General features: G+C 37.6%; 1 pseudogene; it reads right to left on the reverse strand.

The window, feature by feature from the left end:
- Positions 1 to 8,227: 8,227 nt before the first annotated feature.
- On the reverse strand, positions 8,228 to 8,828 carry LOC136389539 (Golgi apparatus membrane protein TVP23 homolog B pseudogene; annotated as a pseudogene).
- Positions 8,829 to 20,043: the final 11,215 nt, after the last annotated feature.

A 20,043-nucleotide genomic window follows, 5' to 3' on the forward strand; every position in this document is an offset into this window, starting at 1 on the left:
AGAACTGCTGAGATTACTGAGGGGGTCTAAAAATGCCATCACCTTCCCCACATTTGTTTCTGAAGAAAATATAAAGCAAGACAAAGAATAATCACCTTAATTACTGATAAAAGCTACGCTAGAGAACATAGCTAACCTATAGGACCAGAGCCGCCTCTTAACTTAACCTGGAATTAGGTAAGCTCAAGCAACCTATCAGAAGTACAGACAAACTGTACCAGAGCAAACCTGCTCCAGGAGAAATGGCCTGGTCCCTGGAGGACAGTGAAGAACGCGTGCTTTTTGCGGGAAGCTACTTCCCAAAAGGAGAAAGGCAGAAACTATAATAAGCATTCCTAGATTTCCCTTCAAAATTAACCAGATGAGATTCTGTCATTCTTGGAGTGGCATACATGAAGGGGAAGAGAAGCCTGAAGAACCCCATCTTAGCGTGGGGGGAAAGATGAGAAATGAGGAAGAGCCATTCCCAAGAGCATCAGAGAATCTGTTCTTTCGACTACACGGCACAGCCACCCTGCAATCGGCCAGGCACTGAAATCAAGAATGGTGATAAGGTGAGGAGAGATATGTGAATTTTACATACTAGCTTCGATTTAGGCCAGTGTTTTCTCCAACATTATTCTGCACACAAATCCCTCGGGGGTCTTGTTTGAATGCTGATTCTGATGCAGTGGGCCTGGGGTGGGCCCTGAGATTCCAGATTGCTAAAAAGCCTTCAGGGGACACGGATGAATATGTTGTGAATAGCAATGGAAGAGAATTCTTTATTTAAACACACAATTCTGTCTCTGCTTCAGATCTGAAAGGCAAGAATATCAGTAGATTATTCTTATTTTCTGTTTACCATGGGCTTGCTATTTAAAGTGCATTGCCACCAGTACATGATATTTGGAGGCAAAAAACCTTGTTCATGATAAATAAAGTTAATTAGTGTACTTCTTGACCTTTCCTGTGTTACTAAAAAGACATTGAGAGTCAGAGGAGGAAACTTGCTAGCCCAAACTCACATTTGTTGTTGATGTGAAACCCTGGAATAAAATCACTTGCTTGATTCTACGATGAGTGTCTTTTTCATTTAGCTGTGCTATCTGTCATTGATAAACTGATGGTAACATTTGTTTCCCCATCTACTTCATGATGTTGTACCAATCAGATTACCTAAAGAGTGATGATATGGTGCTAAACACCTCTTAAATACTACTGCCACTCAATTTAGCACAATATCTCCTTATCACTATGCAGGTCAAGGTTCTACTTCCTTTCTTAGCATGATAATCTTTAGGTCCATCCAGGCTGTCACAAATAGTAAGATTTCATTCCTTTTTATGACCAAGTAATATTCCATTGTATACATGTACCACTATGTTTTTAGTCACCTGTTTATGGATGTCTGCTTGGTCTGCTTTCATGTTTTCACTGTTGTAAATAATGCTGTAATCAACATAGGGTGCATATATTCCTTTAAATTAGTGTTCTGGGTTTCAGAACACTATATATATACATCTAGAAGTGGAATTGCTGGGTCATAAGACAGTTACATTTTTAATTTTCTGAGGAAACTTCATACTGTTTTTCATAGTGGCCATACCAATCTGCATTCCTACTAACAGGGCATGAGGGTTCCCTTTTCTCCCTATTATCACCAACACTTGGTGTTTGTGGATTCATTGATGATAGCCATCTGACAGGTGTGAGGTGATATCTCATTGTAGTTTTAATTTGAATTTTTCTGATGATTAGTGACATTGAACATTTTCTTATATGTCTATTGGCTATCTGTATGTCCTCTTTTGAGATGTGTCTACTCAGGTCATCTGCCTATTTTTCTTTTTTTAAAAACATTTTTAAAATGTTTTAAATAGATTTTATTTATTAATTTTAGAGAGAGGAGAGTGAGAGAAAGAGAGTGAAGTGGGGAGGAGTGGGAAGCATCAACTCTTGTATGTGCCTTGATTGGGCAAGCCCAGGGTTTTGAACCAGTGACCTCAGAATTCCAGGTCGATGGTTTATCCATTGTCCCACCATAGGTCAGCCATTTTTCAATTGCTTTGTTTTGTATTGTTGTTGTTATTGAGTTACAGATAGTTCTTAAAAATGTCCTTTTCACTGTAAGAACTTCGAGCTTTTCTTTCTTCTTTGAAATACTTCTGGGTTTTTGTCTAGCTGTATTGTCAGTTTGCAAACTCCAAGACCCTTGAATAAATCTTTATCATTTATTTCTAACCCAAGCCTCCAGATTCTTTTGAGTTAGTTCAATAAAATTAATTTCTTGTTAAATTACTAGAAAAGTCAATGCCACCAGTTAAAGACCACTAGGAACTCCCACTCCCTCAAAGTCAACAACGTTGCTTTCATCACGATGTGTTGCATTAAGAGAGAATACACAGTAAGTACACTGTGCGATCTTTGGCTGGTGGGTTTTACCACTGACATCTAGCATAATTCTTCTTAGACTACAGTTTATTGCATCCCAATAGGCCTATAAATGTTATCTTTATTGATAATTGGAACAGTTGGGGTGGCAGCAGTTTTGCTCAAAGGCCTTCGAAATCAGGTAGCCACTCATCGAATCAGTTTAAACAAAGATAACTATACATTTAAATTTGTCTTTAAGGATTAAAGGATGGGAAACATAAAGAAAAGATATTTGAGGTGTTCACCCGAGTTTTGTTATAATCAGATTTGCAAATATACTGCACATAGAAAGAAATAGTTCAGTTCAAGGTAAATATCTGTACTGTGGAACTACTGATTAAATTTAAATAGAGAGGTTTCATATCTTCTATTGTTGAAGTGTTAACTCTGTGCTAAATACCAATAGACTAAGGTAATTTTCTGTATTATTTTTTAGAAGTTAACATTGAACAGGAATCCAAGTTGCAATATTGAGAAATTTAATCAAGAATAATTCAATGGAGGAGGTAATGTGTTTTTACAATATTTATATAACAGATAATTTGCTTCATTGACTTGAAACTAGGTTCACAGAATTTTAAGTAAAGGTTAGATTTTGGATTAATGGGCTTAAAAATTGCTATCACTGAGCTCATGTCTCTTAAAGTTTAGGTTACATTTCGAATTTATGATACGTAAGGTGTTGGTTAAAGATAAGTAATATTATTAAATGTATCTCATCTATGTAAAGGGCACTTCCATATTACTATTTCATCTATCTATATTCAATTATTGTAAGAAATGAACAATTTTCAGATGTTGTTAAAGGCAAATGATTGCAGGTCTATTTCTGGCCTTTACTGTCAGCTGGTTCTCAGCTTGTTAAAGGTCAAATTTTCAAATATTCTCCCTGATAAATTGAAATGAGTAATTGTTATTCCTTTGCATAGACTTAGTAAATGGTCTTGTTTCCAGCATCTAATTTTCTTTTATAATATTACTATTCTCATAAACATTTTTGTATGCTTAAATACCCCTGGCATATTTTTGAAAAAGAAATCACAAATATTATGTTAGATATTAGAGGGAGTCAGGTGGAAGAAACAAATATCCCGAGGCAAACCTCCAATCCACCCAGTATCAACTGAAGTACTGAGTCTATGACCTTAAGGCCCACTGCAGCATAAACCGACCTTATCACGGCAGCCTAATCTAGAACTCCTTTCCTGGAAGTCCCTGCTCTTCTGTGAAACCTGACTTCATATAGTACGTTAGTTATGCTTGGGTGGCTGCTCTTCATGCATTTCCTCAGACCAATTCTTTTCCATATATGAAATGATATTTTCCTTTCCATCACACTTTCACTATTGGAATAGCTTTCACTTCAGCAAAAACTTATGTGTAAGAAAGGTCATTACATTATTAGTTATGATATCAAAAAGGAAAGACAAAATAAATGCCAAGAATAAGAATTAATTGAATTAAGATATATTTATATGATGAAACATTACAGTGCCATAAAATCATATTTATAATAGTTATTCTGCATTATAAGATACTCTTTTTTAGTTACTTCAGAAAATATCTGTATGTATTATCCAAATTCTATCTAATAAACACATCATTTTCATAATCAGAATTGGAAAAACATAAACTTAAGTTGAATGTGCCTTTTCTGTAATAATAATTTCTAATCCCTATGGCAGAAACTTTCCCCTTTTATTTTTTTACATCTGATGTGTGATCTGTATTGCATATTTTTTGTACTACATTTAGGAGACAGGCTGTAAGCTGGCAAAGTCCTGTTTCTCTTTAAGCCTATTTTCTTAATTCCATGCCGTTCCCACTCAGGACCTGGAATTACTAGCCGTGCTGGTTCGCGGCAACTACAGTTATTTGTCTCTTTTTGCTAGAATATTATCTCCTTGAGGGTAGTTAACCTGGCTCATTGGATGATAAACTGTCTCTAGCATATTAACAAGTATACATAGAATGCATGAAGTATTTATTGACTAAATTATTTACTTATGCAACTTCCGTTTGGAATATTTCTTCTGGTATTTCACCACTTTAAGAGAAGCAACTGTAAAAGTTTCCCTTTTATCATTATATATGTATACCCAATATGTTCATTTTCTATAAGCCAGTGAAAGTCTTTAAGGCATAAAAAGAACACGAACACAAACACCCATCAGTTAACTAAATGTGTTTTTTTGACCATATAATAATACAGGCTAAACTAAGAAAGTGTTTGACTATTAGCTTGAGTAGAAAAGAATAAGTAAGCATCAACTTCTTTGATACTCTGCAGTATCTTCTCTTTTAACCAAGTACATCCTATATAACTATATCTTCTATCAACATGGTCTAGCCTGCAGAGGTTAGGACTGGGCCGGATTTAAAACAAATAACTCTATCAATCATAAAATAGATCTTTGGATTAGATTCCAATGTAATAGCAACTTGGTTATCTGGAACTTTACTAATCAAAGAAATTTAAACCTCAATTTTAATGTTTTTGTTATTCATTTTAGGGAGACAAGTTGGGGGGGGGGGAAGAGAGAGAAAGAAGGGGGGGGGGCAGGAAGCATCAACTCCCATATGTGCCTTGACCAAGAAAGCCCAGAAACTTCAATTTTAAAAATTACTAAAATTTTATGGAAAAACACCATTCAGTTATATTGAAAACTTTATATCTTCATGTTAGTTTCTTTTATAAACCCACTGACCAGACTTTAGGCATTTATCTCATTGAATCTGACAGTAATGGAAACCAGGGTTAGGGTATTACCTACTGAGTACCTACTAATGTTGCATATTAATGACTTCACATACAGAATCATATTTAATTCTTATGAAATCTCTGCAAAGTTGGGCTTATTATTCCCATTTACCTATAAGGAAACTGAGTCTCTTTGCAGTAAAGAATTTTGAATTATGTGCCATAGTTTAGAAGATAAATAACATATGGGATGTCACTCAGAAAGGAAGCCATAATAACTTGATTTTTTTATAAAACACATATTTTAGGCCCTCAGCAGCTGGCTCAGAGGATAGAGCATTGGCCCTGCATGCAGATATCCCAAGTTCAATACGTGGTAAAGGCACACATGAGAAGCAACCACCTGCTTCTCTTCCCCTCCCTCTCCCACTTCTCACTCTCTTCTCCTCTCACAGCCAGTGGCTTAGTTGGTCTGAGCGTCAACCCCGTGTGCTGAGGATAGGTCTGCTGATTCAAGTGTCAGTCCCAGAAAGGGATTACTGAGGGGATCCCAGTCGGGGTGCACATGGAAGTCTGTCTCTCTATCTCTCCTGAGCTCACTTAAAAAACAAACAAACAAACAAACCAAAAAGCAACAAAACCCCCCACACATTTTAAACTTGGGGTGGCGAACACACAATACAATATACAGATGATGTATTATAGAATAGTATCGCTGAAATCTATATAATTTTATTAACCAATGTCACCCAAATAACTTCAATTAAAAAACATACATTTTGAGATTTTTGTCTTTTGTTTGTGTCTACTGGAATTTATCATATTGCCTATAAAATATATATTATTAGGGCAATATATCATCCTAAATCCTTTATATTATGCCTGGTGTTCTTACCAAGTTAACCAGAACTTTTCAGAAAACAAAGCAAAACCAAAGAAATACTTCCATCTAAAAGCCTTGAAAACAAACCAAGGACAAAAGCCAGTTCTGTGATTAGAAACATTTGCAAAGCATTTGGTTAAAACAAAGGCCTAGTCGAAGATTTTATACATGACTGTGCACCATGTGTCTGAAAAAGAAATATCACTTACAGTGTGTCCCAAACATAAACTGACCAAAGAACCATGTTTAAAAAGCATATTAACTTCTTCCAGATAATACAACTTTAGAAGTGTTGGACAGCTTATGTTCTTTCTTATTGACCTCAAACTGGATAGAAATTTAGAAGTTTTTTTTAGTTCAAACTTCCACTCCCAGAGTAACCCTCACGGAGCATTCATCAGCACCTACTTCCAAAGACAACCCTTTCACTTCTGGAAGAAAGAAAGGATCTTTTTTATTCTGTGCCTGAAGTGCCCACTTTTAGCATCCTTCGATCTTTGCAAAGTTACTTCTCCAAGGTAACCCACAGGGCCTTCCACGTGATGGTCCTGACGTCACAAACCGAGGCTTGATTTGAGATCAACAGTGCTAAACTACCCAGTCCATTGGTCAGATATGTCAAGAATTGTGTTTATAATAATTTCCTTCTGGGCTTCTAGCTCAGTGGTACTGAATATATGGCCTTAGTCACACTCTCGCTTTCTGAGATGATTTTTTAAAGAGGGTGGAAAGAGGAGGTCAGGAGGACGCCCTAAGCATGAGAATTCAGGCAGGTAGGGCCAGTTTGACAGCTATCTTACTAATTCTAAGTTGTGGGAAGGAAGTTCTTGCCCTGCCCATTACTGAAGAAATCACAGATTTAAGAAAACATTTTAGAAAAGCTGCTTTGTTTGGGGGGGAAAAACATCCCCTGTTATTCACTAAGGGGAACCCCACAGAAAATGCTGAGGCTCTGTATCCCTAAAATAATCATCTGCCTCAGGGAATCCTATCAGGGCATCGGAGACCTGTGGTGACCAAGCATTTTGAGAACATATTTAAACAAAAAAGAAGATGACTCCCTTACTTGCCATAGACTCTGAATGCCCTTTTTGTAACAGTAGAGCTTCATACAAATATAAAGTTATGATCACTTCAATAAAGACACTTAACAAAACATCTTTAAAATATTTTAACAATGTATACATTCACAAAACAATCTGCTGATGAAGACTTCAACAACATTTATAGTATACCTACTACAGATTTTATAGATGTCTATAATAGTTTGTAGATTGTTACCTATATTGCTTTTTCAAGACATACATTAATACGAATGCATGATTTATAATATACCCATGATAGCAAGGAAAATAGATTTATAAAATAAAATGTCTTTTAGGGATATATTATGCCAAGTATTTAAGTGATTATTCTCACTATCACATAGGAATGATATTTTATTTTTTTTGGTATAAGATAGATTTCATAAGGCTGAGGACCGCTGAAGTTCTTCCACGAAGTTGCAAAGTAAAAATCTGGCTACCCTTTCCAATAACGAAACAGGACAGGAGAAATCTCTAGTTATCCCTTAAACATAAATCCATTTTTATTAATTGTACCTTCAATATATGATTTGTTACAAAAAACCCTCCAAATTTTAGAAACTAGTTCATGCCACTGACAAAAATTCGTTTTTTACCTCCCTGTGAATTCCTAGGATAAGATATTTCATATTATATCATAAAATTAACAACTATTTATAACTTATATATAAACCAAAGTGCTCACTCTAACCAGGGAAACAAAATTTTCTTCTGAAAATAATCTATAGAAACCATATGTAAACACAGGGAATTTTGAGATAGGTTAAGAACATTTTTTTGCATTCTATTACTGAAAGTGAAAGGGTCTCCTTTACATATGCACACCAACACAGACACTGTCATTAATTTGGGATATATGGATATTTGGATATTACATGACTGTTCATACACACATATGTATACCATGAACCAAATTTTAATAATGTTTTCAGCAACATCATACTTCCAAGCCCCAAATGCCAGAAAGAAAATAAAAACTTCTTATGAAAACCACCTTTTCTTTTTCTAGAGTAAATTTTGAAATGGATAAACAGACCCAACACTCCCTCTGCAAGATGCACTGAGCTCTGAGAGGTTCAGAGTCAAGAACCTCTTCAGCTGTGCCCCAAAGTAAAAGGACACTTAGGCTCTCTCTGCCTCTCTTCAGGAAGTGTGATCATCCCCAGTGTTTTGTCTCCAAGATAAGATGCAGTCATACTGGTTCAATTCCTTCTGCTGCCCACTTCGCATCTGCTGTAGCCATACACACTGGCACTTTGTAGCACCACGCCCATGAAAACCACTGCCACCCACTTCGCTCTGAAGGGGAAGGGCGCGCTGAAGGCAGATATCACCCACACACTGGAAGGGCAACAAGTCATATCTGAAAAGTTCTTCACTTGGCCTCTGAAACAGTCTTATTTTCTTGAGGGGATGCCTTCCTGAACTCCAACACCCAGTGGCTATTTTCTTCTTCAAGAGTGTGATTTTTGCCGTTGCAGGCCAACCATCAGTTTACCTCTGACAGCCTTGACTGGCCCAAATGACAACAAGATTATTGTTGCCACAGAGGCGATAAAACTTTGGCTGAACAATTCACAGAGAAGATACACTACAATTAGACTGACTCAAAAAACTGAATGGGAAAACAATGACACCGGGCATCTGTTTTTTTTATTTATTTTTTTGGTCTATTAGCTGTTTCCTCTTCTGCATCAAACAGTGCAACATCTTCAAGATCATCATTACTGTCTGGATATAACATGGTGGCTCTGGGCCAACCCCAAAATACAGGATGGGGCAAGAGTAGGTTTACAGTTGTTCATTTAAAAAATGATACAATAATTAATAAATCATAATAATACAAGAATTAACTCTGTGTGTCATGTACTCACAAGGATAAACCTACCTTTCCTACCTTGTATATGTATTTTAATTATATGCTTTGATTCTACTTCAGAGATATACTAATATTTAAATATAATTAAATACACAATTTCCTTTGTAAGTTAAAATAGTCTTTCTCAGTATCAATCTAACTTTCTGCAATGAGATAAAATTATGAATTAGAAAAAAATATCTGTGTATAGATATGTGTGTGACATATAAGCAGATGTGGATGACAGCACCATTTATAACCTATAACATTTTTAAAATATTAACATCTGTGGAAGAAAGAGCAAATCTGAAACTGCACTAGGGGATATGTTCCTGGGGATATTGTGACGTTACTACTGGATTGTGTGACCCAAGGATGGGGGTGCATAAGGACAGTAAGGGACAGAGCCAGAACAAGGGCAGGTCCGTACCAGCCTTCCCCCATCAATCCCCTTGATAGGAAAGCAGACAGAAGAGCCTTCCTCTACCTCCCATATTCCCACACCACTCCTCCTCTAACCTACTCGGGCTCTCTGTATTCTGTTACTTTTTTCACCTCTTCTAAATGTCCTTCAATACTATTGCAACTGCTTCCTTTTATAGTAACGTGAGTTGGGCGCAGAGAAGGAGAAGCCATGTCAGAGAGCTGCCCGAGCCCACACCTGGGTAGAAATGGGTGAGGTCAAGTCTCTGCAGTCTAGGCACAATTAGCTTACACTCCTACCTGGCTGCTCAGCCTGCCTTTGCCACCCTTTACTTGGCCCTCCAGGATTCCTTGTTCAATCTCTTTTCTTTAATTGGTTGTTTCAGAAATTTACCTATTTTTAAAATCCTTTACATTACATCTACCCATTTATCCCACAAAGCTGATTAAATCTTTTAACTATGAAAATAGAGAATATTAACAGTGCTTTCTGTGTCTTTCCTTTTCATTCTTACGGCTATCATTTCTTCTCCAAAAGACATGAAGGCTACTCCTTTGATGGCGGAGGGGTAACACTCTGGTCCTTCCATAAATAATGTGGCCATCTTTCATCTTCCACTCCCAGCATGAACTCTCATCCTTACTCCTGTTCTCACAACTGAACATTTATAGTCTGTCACATCCTAAAGCTAACGCAAACTCCCTCAACATTGCTTCTCTCTCAAAACACTGCCTTATCCCGTTCTGCCCTTTCAAATGAGGTTGTTTTTTTATCATCAATCCTTATTGTTTTTACATCTTCTCTCACTTGCTCCTCAGTCTATGGCAACATGGTTGACATTCTAGGCACTTTACTAAATCTATTCTCTCCAAAACATCGATGCCCCCTAATGGTCAAATCCAATAAGCTCTTGTCACCTTTACCCAAATTTCAGAGCAATTGATGTGTGTGAACATTCATTCTATTAGAAATCATTTCTTGTGTTGTTCACAAAACCATTCTCACCAAGTTCCCCTTCAATGTGCCTGTGGAATTCTCAGACATTATTGCTTGCTTTAGCCTTGCTGTCTTTTAACTTGGGGATTCCCTAGGTTTTATTTTGTTTGTTTCCTCTACATTCACAATACATTCTTTTTTTTTTTTTTTTTTAATTTTTTTTTTTTTGAAGCTGGAAACAAGGAGAGACAGTCAGACAGACCCCGCATGCGCCCGACCGGGATCCACCCGGCACACCCACCAGGGGCGATGCTCTGCCCACCAGGGGGTGATGCTCTGCCCATCCTGGGCGTCGCCATGTTGCGACCAGAGCCACTGTAGCACTTGAGGCAGAGGCCACAGAGCCATCCCCAGCACCCGGGCCATCCTTGCTCCAATGGAGCCTTGGCTGCGGGAGGGGAAGAGAGAGACAGAGAGGAAAGCACGGCGGAGGGGTGGAGAAGCAAATGGGCGCTTCTCCTGTGTGCCCTGGCCGGGAATCGAACCTGGGTCCTCCGCACGCTAGGCCGATGCTCTACCGCTGAGCCAACCGGCCAGGGCCACAATACATTCTTTACAAGTGATCTCATCTTCTCCTATGGATTAATTAGAAGTATTCAACTGCAAGAGAAAAAACACCCACAGTAATCTACAGGGGTTTGATTAGATAGGGGTTTACTCTTTCCCATGCAACAGAGTAAGTCAGAATGCTAAGGCTGGTGTTTAGAGATTTTAGGTGTCAAGGAAAATTTCTCAGTCTTTTCTAATGTTAGACATTATGGCTGCTCCAGCTCAGCCATCCTAACACAGTCCAGATCAGAAGACGAATAAAAAAGCAAAAGTGGAAAAGATGGCAAAGCCTTAATCAGGAGAGCAAAGACTTCCCATAAATTTACACTAGACTTCGCCATATGTCTCATCGGTCGTAATTGTATTACTGCTCACACGTATTTGCACGAGATTCTGGGACAGTGGCATTGGAAAAAGGTGTAGAAATGGGTATTGAGTGAATCGACACACAGTAGATTAATAACTTGATCATCCTGAAGACTTCAAGGGACTTGACAGTTGCTATGTAAACTATTACCTGAGTCTTTATGCGCACAAACTTAGCACTTTGGGTAAAGGCCTTGTGGAGCACGTGTCACCTTGCACTGCTGTTTTGTTTAGGTGTCTATCAGCATGGTCCATAGCCTCAACCAGGGGTGAGATGCAGATAATTTAACAACCGGTTCTCTGCCATAATGACCGTTTTAAGTATAAAAAAATATATACTGATACTTTCCTATTTCATGCATTCAATACTTAAATAAGAACAATAAAAGAGATACACAAAACTAGATTATGTTGTAAAAAATATTTTTAAAATATTAAAGAAAAAATATTAACTAATACCTGACAAAAAAAAACCCTTTTATTTAAGATATTTTCATATTCCTTCTTGATTGGCATCCTCACTTGCAATGTTTTTCACCTGTGGGTGAATGAACATGACTACAGGTGCTTACAATACGCTGTTGCGCAGATGAACGTTAAAAAAGAGTAAGGAATGTAAATTTGTGATTTCCACATTCCTCAACTCTCCAATTAGATTATGATCTTCTTGATTGCAACCAGTGTTAAATCCATCAGTGGATTTGTAACCCATCAGTGCCTATCACAATGAAAAGTATGTACAAGGGATGGACAAAAGGAGGTTTGCAGTTGTATGTATGGAAAATAATATAATAACTAAGTAGGTTTACAGCTGTGAATAGCAAAACACAAAGTTTATTCTTGTATTATTTTCCACATGAACAACTGTAACCCTACTTTTGCCCAGCCCTGTATATATTTAAATATTTTGTATGTATACACATGCATCTATATTTTATATACAAAATATATTATGTGTGTATATATGTAAGTTATTGAAAGTAAAAATTGAATAAAGTATAGTAACTATCTAAATTCCTATTGCAGCTCTCAGTCTTTATTATTAATATCTTGATTACTCTGATCTAAATTTATTTATTTATTTATTTATTTATTTATTTATTTATTTATTTATTTTTTACAGACAGAGAGTGAGTCAGAGAGAGGCATAGACAGGGACAGACAGACAGGAATGGAGAGAGATGAGAAGCATCAATCATTAGTTTTTCCATTGCGCGTTGCAACGCCTTAGTTGTTCATTGATTGCTTTCTCATATGTGCCTTGACCGTGGGCCTTCAGCAGACCGAGTAACCCCTTGCTTGAGCCAGCGACCTTGGGTCCAAGCTGGTGAGCTTTGCTCAAACCAGATGAGTCTGCACTCAAGCTGGTGACCTCGGGGTCTCGAACCTGGCTCCTTCCACATCCCAGTCCGACGCTCTATCCACTGCGCCACCTCCTGGTCAGGTGATTACTCTGATCTAGACAACATTTTAACTTCAACTGAAGCAATGTTTAAATTATTTGGTTCTGGAGTCTGTTACTGGCCCTTCTCTCATCTCAATTAGTGCTGGTGTGATGTCTCAGCAAGTTGGAGCACATATAGGTATTTTTTCCTGCTCACTTTGTATTGGACTTCTCTTTTCCTGTTCTCATCACAGCTGCCTTTGTCTTTTGATCCACCTACTCATTGCAGCCTACGGCCATCGCACAGCAAGTCTGGCCTCACCGTCTATGATATCAGAACTATAGTATCTATTGCTTCTCTACTGCCTTTGTTTCGTGGGACTCTGTGTTCCTGAATGCTTTTGACATGAGCAGATGTTTGGATTCTTTTCTTAGGGAGAAATAGAAATGAGTGAGCATGTCTAGCAAGGGGAGGAGGAATTAGGGAAAGGAATAAATTATTTTCTAAACAAAATTTTGCAAAGATGACAGTTTTTTGAATCCTATTTTCCATTTCACTTATTTTTTTTTTTTGTATTTGTCCTACCGTTCACCTTGGCAGCATTGCCATGAAAATGGACAGCTATCATCAAATGGGTGTCTCACATCTTTTAATATCAACCTGACTTGAAGATAAAGGAACAGGTATCTGACTCTCTGTTTTAAGTTTATGCCAATTTAATATCTTATTCAGGAATACTCATCATACTTGCCTTTTTACATTGACTGGAATATTGTTAACATGAGTAATTATTTAAATTACTTATTTAAAAATATTGGTAGAGCTTGGAATGTTCTTGTTTTTAGAGTTTATATAAAATAAATAGTGAAGTATATATTCAAAAAGTTACGGGAGGAGGCTAATACAAGAAATTTTTTGTATTAATAATTTTATGTTCTACTGTTGTGGGAAAGTCCCAAAACTCTAAATTCAGGATTGATTCCAAAGAACTGATACGTAACCTTATTCAAATTCATAACAGTTTTAATAGAAGAAACTTACACACACAAGCAAAGCATCTGCTTACAGTGGTGGCGGCAGGGAAAATCCCACTTCCCTCTCAGAAGGAGCTCCCCATTTTAAAGGGGTTAATAGCATAAAGGGGGTTGATAGCAAAACCATATGGTGGGGAGTCACATGGATCACCAGAAAGTACAATGCATTTCTAAGCTAGAAAATGACATCAGACAGTTATATACTGTCTGAAACGTTCATTAGCCTCCCTCCTGGGGCACGACATTTGTCTCGGGGCGCGTTCCGGCTTTCTGAGCAGTCAGGCAAGCGCAAGTTCACAGCGAGTTTAGCACGTCCCAGACACCTTTGCGGCGGGAGCCACACTGTATCTCCAGAGTAAGTTTCCATACAACCGCTGGTTCAGTTTCTTTGGAAAACCCTAACTGATATTTAGGCCAAGCATAAAACAATACAAAATTATTATTATTGTGAACAAGAAAGTTTGAATTTGCTATTTTGGCTGATGTTATCTCCATAAGCAAAACAGGACCTCTTTTCCCCAAATCTTTCCATGGTTGCCTCCTTCTCTTATCGGTCAAGTATCTTTTCCAATGTCATTGCCTTTAAAACGCCCTTTCCAGATTATCTTCAAATATCCTTCCATACACCAGCTATTCTGTTTTATTTCTTTTGTAAGGCCTATTCAAATTGTTATCAAAACAGTAAAAACAAAAAACAAACTGTGGCTCTTTTGCTAATTCCTTCTTTTTTGCTGGCCCCTCTACAGAAACTGGAAAGTCAATACTTGCTTTCCGGAGTCCCTTGCAGCTGAACCCCTCTAGGTAACCCAATACTGTCCAATAAGGGGAAGGCTGCTGAGGATTCCTGGGAAAGATCTTTAACTTCTTGTTGAAAGAAAAGTAAAGGTACAAGAAAAAACTTTTTTTTATCTCAGATGAGATGACTTGAGCTTTAACATTCATCTTAAATATCTGAAGGTGAGAATCATAACACTGAAAGCTGTCACACTAAGGAGTGCACTGTGGATAGAAGGAAAACACTGAGCCCTGAGGTCACTATTTGGTGGTCTGACCATAGCTGATGCTCCTTTTCTCTGAATTTTTCATTCTGGAGACACTGATCTCCCTTGTAGTCTAAGCCACTATTGTTTGGGTATTCTTTTATTAGTGGCCAAAAGCAATTTTCAAAATAATAATAATAATAATAATAATAATCCAATGTATTCACTTATTTACTTGATTCTTCTTTTATACTCCATTTTTTAAACTGTAAGCTGTGTAAGGTACAATATTTATTTATTTCAATGTGGTATCCTCTGCATTTGTAACAATGCCTGGTACACAGAAAACATTCAGTGAATGTGTCCTGAATAAATAGATTATAAATGAATGCAAATGAATGAACTTAGTTCTGCTTCACAAATTCTTAGGACACACAGTAGGGGGGATGATTAATGGGATGATGAAGCTAGGATCGTTTTAAGAACCCAAATAGCGAGTAAGCTGAAAACTCTTGTTTTTTCCTTTTCTTTAAGTGAGAGGCAGAGAGGCAGAAAAAGACTGCTGTGTGCACCCGGACTGGGATCCACCCATCAACCCCCTACCAGGCAATGTTCAGTCCAGCTGGGCTGCAATTCTGTTGCTTGGCAACTGAGCTATTTTAGCTCCTGAGGCAGATGCGGAGGCCATGGAGCCATCCTCAGTGCCCAGCGCCAACTTTGCTTGGCCCATTTGAGCCATGGCTTCGGGAAGCAAAGAGAGAAAGAGAAAGAGAGAGGAGAGGAAGGGGTGGAGAAGCAGATGTTCGCTTCTCCTGTGTGCCCTGGCTGGGAATCAAACCCAGGACTTCCACATACTGGGCTGATGCTCTATCACTGAGCCAACCAGCCAGGGCTGAGAACTTTCAAAAGGAAAGGTTTAGCCTCTTTATTCTATTAATGATTTCTATATAATTTTAGCAAGTTGTGTTTCCAGACCTTTCATTTAAAAAAATCTGGTGAAAGGCTAAGTTTTGACCCAGGAACTACTATCCATAGAACTATATATACTGCTCACAAAAATTAGGAGATATTTCAAAAGGAATATGAAGCAATAAAATATTCCCTTATTTGTGAGCAGAAAATATATCAAAACACACCTCAGACTTTTCCAGATCTGAAGCATATTGATTTTAGTGATTTAATATTTGGACATATTGTTGAAAATGCTTTTGTTTAGACATGTGTTGTTTGACAGAAATATGTGGGTTCTGGCCAGTTGGCTTTGTGGTAGAGCGTTGGCCTGGCCTGTGGATGTACCGGGTTTGATTCCCTGTCAGGGCACACAGGAGAAGCAACCATCTGCTTCTCACCCTTCTCCCTCTCACTCCCTCTCCTCCAGTAGCATGGCTTGATTTATTTGAGCACGTGAGCCTTGGGCACTGAGGATGGCTTCATAGAGCCTCTGCCTCAGGCATAAAAAATAGCTTGATTGTGAGAATGGCCCCAGATGGGCAGAGAGCATCCGCCCCAGATGGAGTTGCTGGGTGGATCCTGGCAACTGTCTCTCTATCTCCCCTCCTCTCACTTGGAAAAAGAAGAAAAAAAAAATATGTGAACCACATAATTTTATAATTTCTAGTATATACATTTCAAAAGTGAAAAATAGGAATTTAATACTCCATTTTACTTAACCCAACATCTTCAAAATATCATTTATTATGTTATATTAGTCAACATGTGGTCAGTATAAAAATGACTTGTTGGATATTTAACAGTTTTTGGACGCAGTAATTTAGTGTGTACTTGATACAGCACATCTCAGTTTGGACTCGTCACATTCAGGTCACATGTGGCTAGTTGCTTACATATTTATTGAACAGTGTAGATTTAGGCTAAATAGATCTGCAAAACAAGTCTCATTCTCTTGAGCCCTCCTGACCCTTTCATGTTTAATGAAATAATTACAAGAACATTTAATATGGTAGGCCTTGTGTTACAGCAAATGCACAGGTAAGCCATCAGTACTCCCCTTTCCCCTTCACTCCAAGGAACACAGAACATTGACAAATGCATTCACAAAACGTGGGTCATTATAAAAGTCATGTGAAATATTGTAAAGAGAAGATGCACAGGGTATTACAAGAGCATTTGGGGGAACACTAGTTCAGAGGGCACGTCTCCTAGAGGAGGAAATGCCAAAGTTTAGCCTTAAGAAGTATGGAGAGCTTATCTAAATGGAAGACAGAGATACAGGGATTCCAGGCAGGGAATCCTCAGTGAAATCAAAATGAACAAAAGCAAACAGAGAAATTCTCGTTGTATAGTCCCCATAGGAGTTAACTGTTGAGAGGAAGGGAGAAGCAGGTGAGACAGACAAGAGACCTTTTCTGGGGAGAATTTGGACACTGAACATTTATTTTATAAAATATTCCCCTTCCTTCTTCATCTTCTATGATATTATGCAGAATGGCGTAATATCTGCTACCTTACAGAACAAGGTTTCAATTCCCACTGTTCATTCCACTTCTTCCAACCCTGCAACTCTGGAGCTATATAAAATTAGCACTGGCCCCAACTGTTCTCATGTTATCTGTTCTTATTGTCATCACTTTAAATGGTCTCTATAATGATAACTTTTAAATGTCCATTTTCAACCCTGACCCTTTGTCTACCATATGACGTATTGGAGAAATATAATTTTAAAAATATCTCCCAACACAAAAGACAAAGAAACAATTTTCTAACTGAATAAACACTATACCTGAATGTGAAATGTATTACAATCTGCTAAGAGATTACAAAAACAAACATATATCTCACCCTTTTGTATGGTCAAGTAGATATAACCCATTATCTACATGTTTTCAAAAATACACATTAGCTAGTTCTCAAGTAAGAACACTTGAAATATCATTTGTGACAAGAAAGACTTCTTCTCACTTTACCTGACATCTATGTTGGCTAGTTGACTTTATCCAGAGGTAAAACAAGGTTCTTATCCCTTTATAGACAGGAGATAATTTCACAAGGCAGCAGGAAGGGAGCTCCTACCCACCCACTGGGAACTGGGAGACTGGGCTGCTATCTCCCAGATGTTTGTATTTCAAAGGTTTACAGGTTCAAGGGGAAGACATTCTTAGGTTGGAAAGCTGGCAAAAGGCGTATGTCATCTTCAAAAAGATTTATACACATGTGAACAGATGAGAAGGTGCTTACACTACAAATTATCTGAGGCAAATGTTCTGAGAAAAAGAAGGGAGGAAAATCCTTCCCCTTACTTTTTTTTTTAGATTTTATTTATTCATATTATAGAGAGGAGATACAGAGGGGGGGGGGGAGGAGCAGAAAGCATTAACTTCCATATGTGTCTTGACCAGGCAAGCCTGAGGTTTCGAACCATCTCCCTTTACTTTCAAAGAGAAAATTAAGTCTCTTGTTTTCAGTTTGTCTTTGTGCTTATACACACTTTCTCCATGATATCACTTTTTGAATAGCTCACCATCATCTTAAATGAAATACATTTAAAAATCAAGTTTATATTCTATCCAAATTTATTCCTTTACTTCTGCCAATAATTTCCCCTTTTTTTCTGAATACCCAAGCTTGAAATCTCAGAGCAATTTTTGAAATAGCTCTTCTCTCAGTCTGCCACTAAATTCTCTATTGCACCCACTCACTGTTTCTTCTTCCACCTTTTTCATTACTGCAACCACCTCCTTGCCTCACACCTAGATGATGCAATGGTGTACAAACTTAGTACTTTACTTACATCTCTTCACATTTTATCTTACTTTTATACTTCTGCTCTCCTGCCTGATCTTCACAATCACCTCGTCATCCTTGCTCAGAAACAATCCTGGGTTTTTAAGAACTATAAGAAAGAGAACCATTAAGGAAAAGGTAGCTCTCCTATCAAGGGAACTTGTTTATTTTTTTGTGTATTTCGTACTAACATAATTCCTCCACTCAAGTCCAAGTCCTTACTTATCATCAAATATACGATGCTCGTTTGTGGACTTCAGGATTTTATACACAAACTTCTGTTTCTTAATTTTCTTTCCTCTTTTCTTCTCATTATAGTATTATATATTATATATACTATATAATATATATAACTCATGATATAAGTGTTATATATAATATAGTATACATATAATTTCAACATTTATTCTAATTAACCTGTTTAGGTTTCATCTTCATTTTTTTTTTTTTGTATTTTTCCGAAATTAGAAGTGGAGAGGCAGTCAGACAGACTCCCTGCATACGCCTGACTGAGATCCACCCAGCATGCCCACCAGGGGGAGATGCTCTGCCCTTCTGGGGCATTGTTCTGCTGAGGCTGGAGCCATTCTATTGCCTGAGGCTGAGGCCATGGAGCCATCCTCAGCGCCTGGGCTAACTTTGCTCCAATGGAGCCTTGGCTGAAGGAGGGGAAGAGAGAGACAGAGAGGAAGGAGAGGGGAGGGGTGGAGAAGCAGATGGGCACTTCTCCTGTGTGCCCTGGTCAGGAAACGAACCCAAGACTTCCACATGCAGGACCAACACTCTACCGCTGAGCTAGCCGGCCAGGGCTAGGTTTATCTTCTAATGATGCTTCACACAATGTGATGTCTGAGATATTATTCCCATTGTCTCTGATACGTCTGGGTTCAACAAAGCTTTCTACAACCTTATCTTAACTCATTATATAATCTCTAGAATAAGACTAGAAAAATACGTGTTCTGTATTTTAGTATGCTTTGTTTTCATGTCAAACTAATATCCCTTCTCCAAGCTCCACATGTATAAATAATACACTTTGTAAACAGCTTAAATTAAATGGTTGTTTTATAGAATTTCCTTCATTAACTTTCCAATAAATTATTTATAATTTTGATTCCCTATTAAAACGATATTCTCACTCTTATCATTTATATCAGGCAAAAACACTCATTAATGCTGAAAATGGTTATTTTGCTTTGGTTAATAGTAAAGACAAATTTCCTTCCTGAAAGCATGTTAATTTAATCTAAAATATTGAAATTTTTAAAACAATTCTTTGGAAACCCATGTAAGGAAAGCATTTCTTCTTCCTACAATGCATGGACAATGGAAATGACACTTCAGTTTATACAGAAGGAGAATCATATCTTAATAGTCATGCAGCTTAAATAAATTAGTGAATAAATGAATGTTGTGGCTTAAAATACATTGAAGCAGCATATGAAGACAAGGGCATGCTTTAGTCATGTGTAACTGTCCACTGAATAGAAAAGTACATGGCACAAAGTAAGTGTTTAATTATTTCATTTTTGAATAAATGAAATTGCTTGATTATTAAGATTTAGTTCTTTAATAAAGCTTTCCCTCAGCCAACCCCCCACCCCCCGCAAACTAATCGTATTTTTA

The sequence above is a fragment of the Saccopteryx leptura genome, chromosome 1, assembly GCF_036850995.1.
Source record: "Saccopteryx leptura isolate mSacLep1 chromosome 1, mSacLep1_pri_phased_curated, whole genome shotgun sequence".
Lineage (NCBI taxonomy): Eukaryota > Metazoa > Chordata > Mammalia > Chiroptera > Emballonuridae > Saccopteryx > Saccopteryx leptura.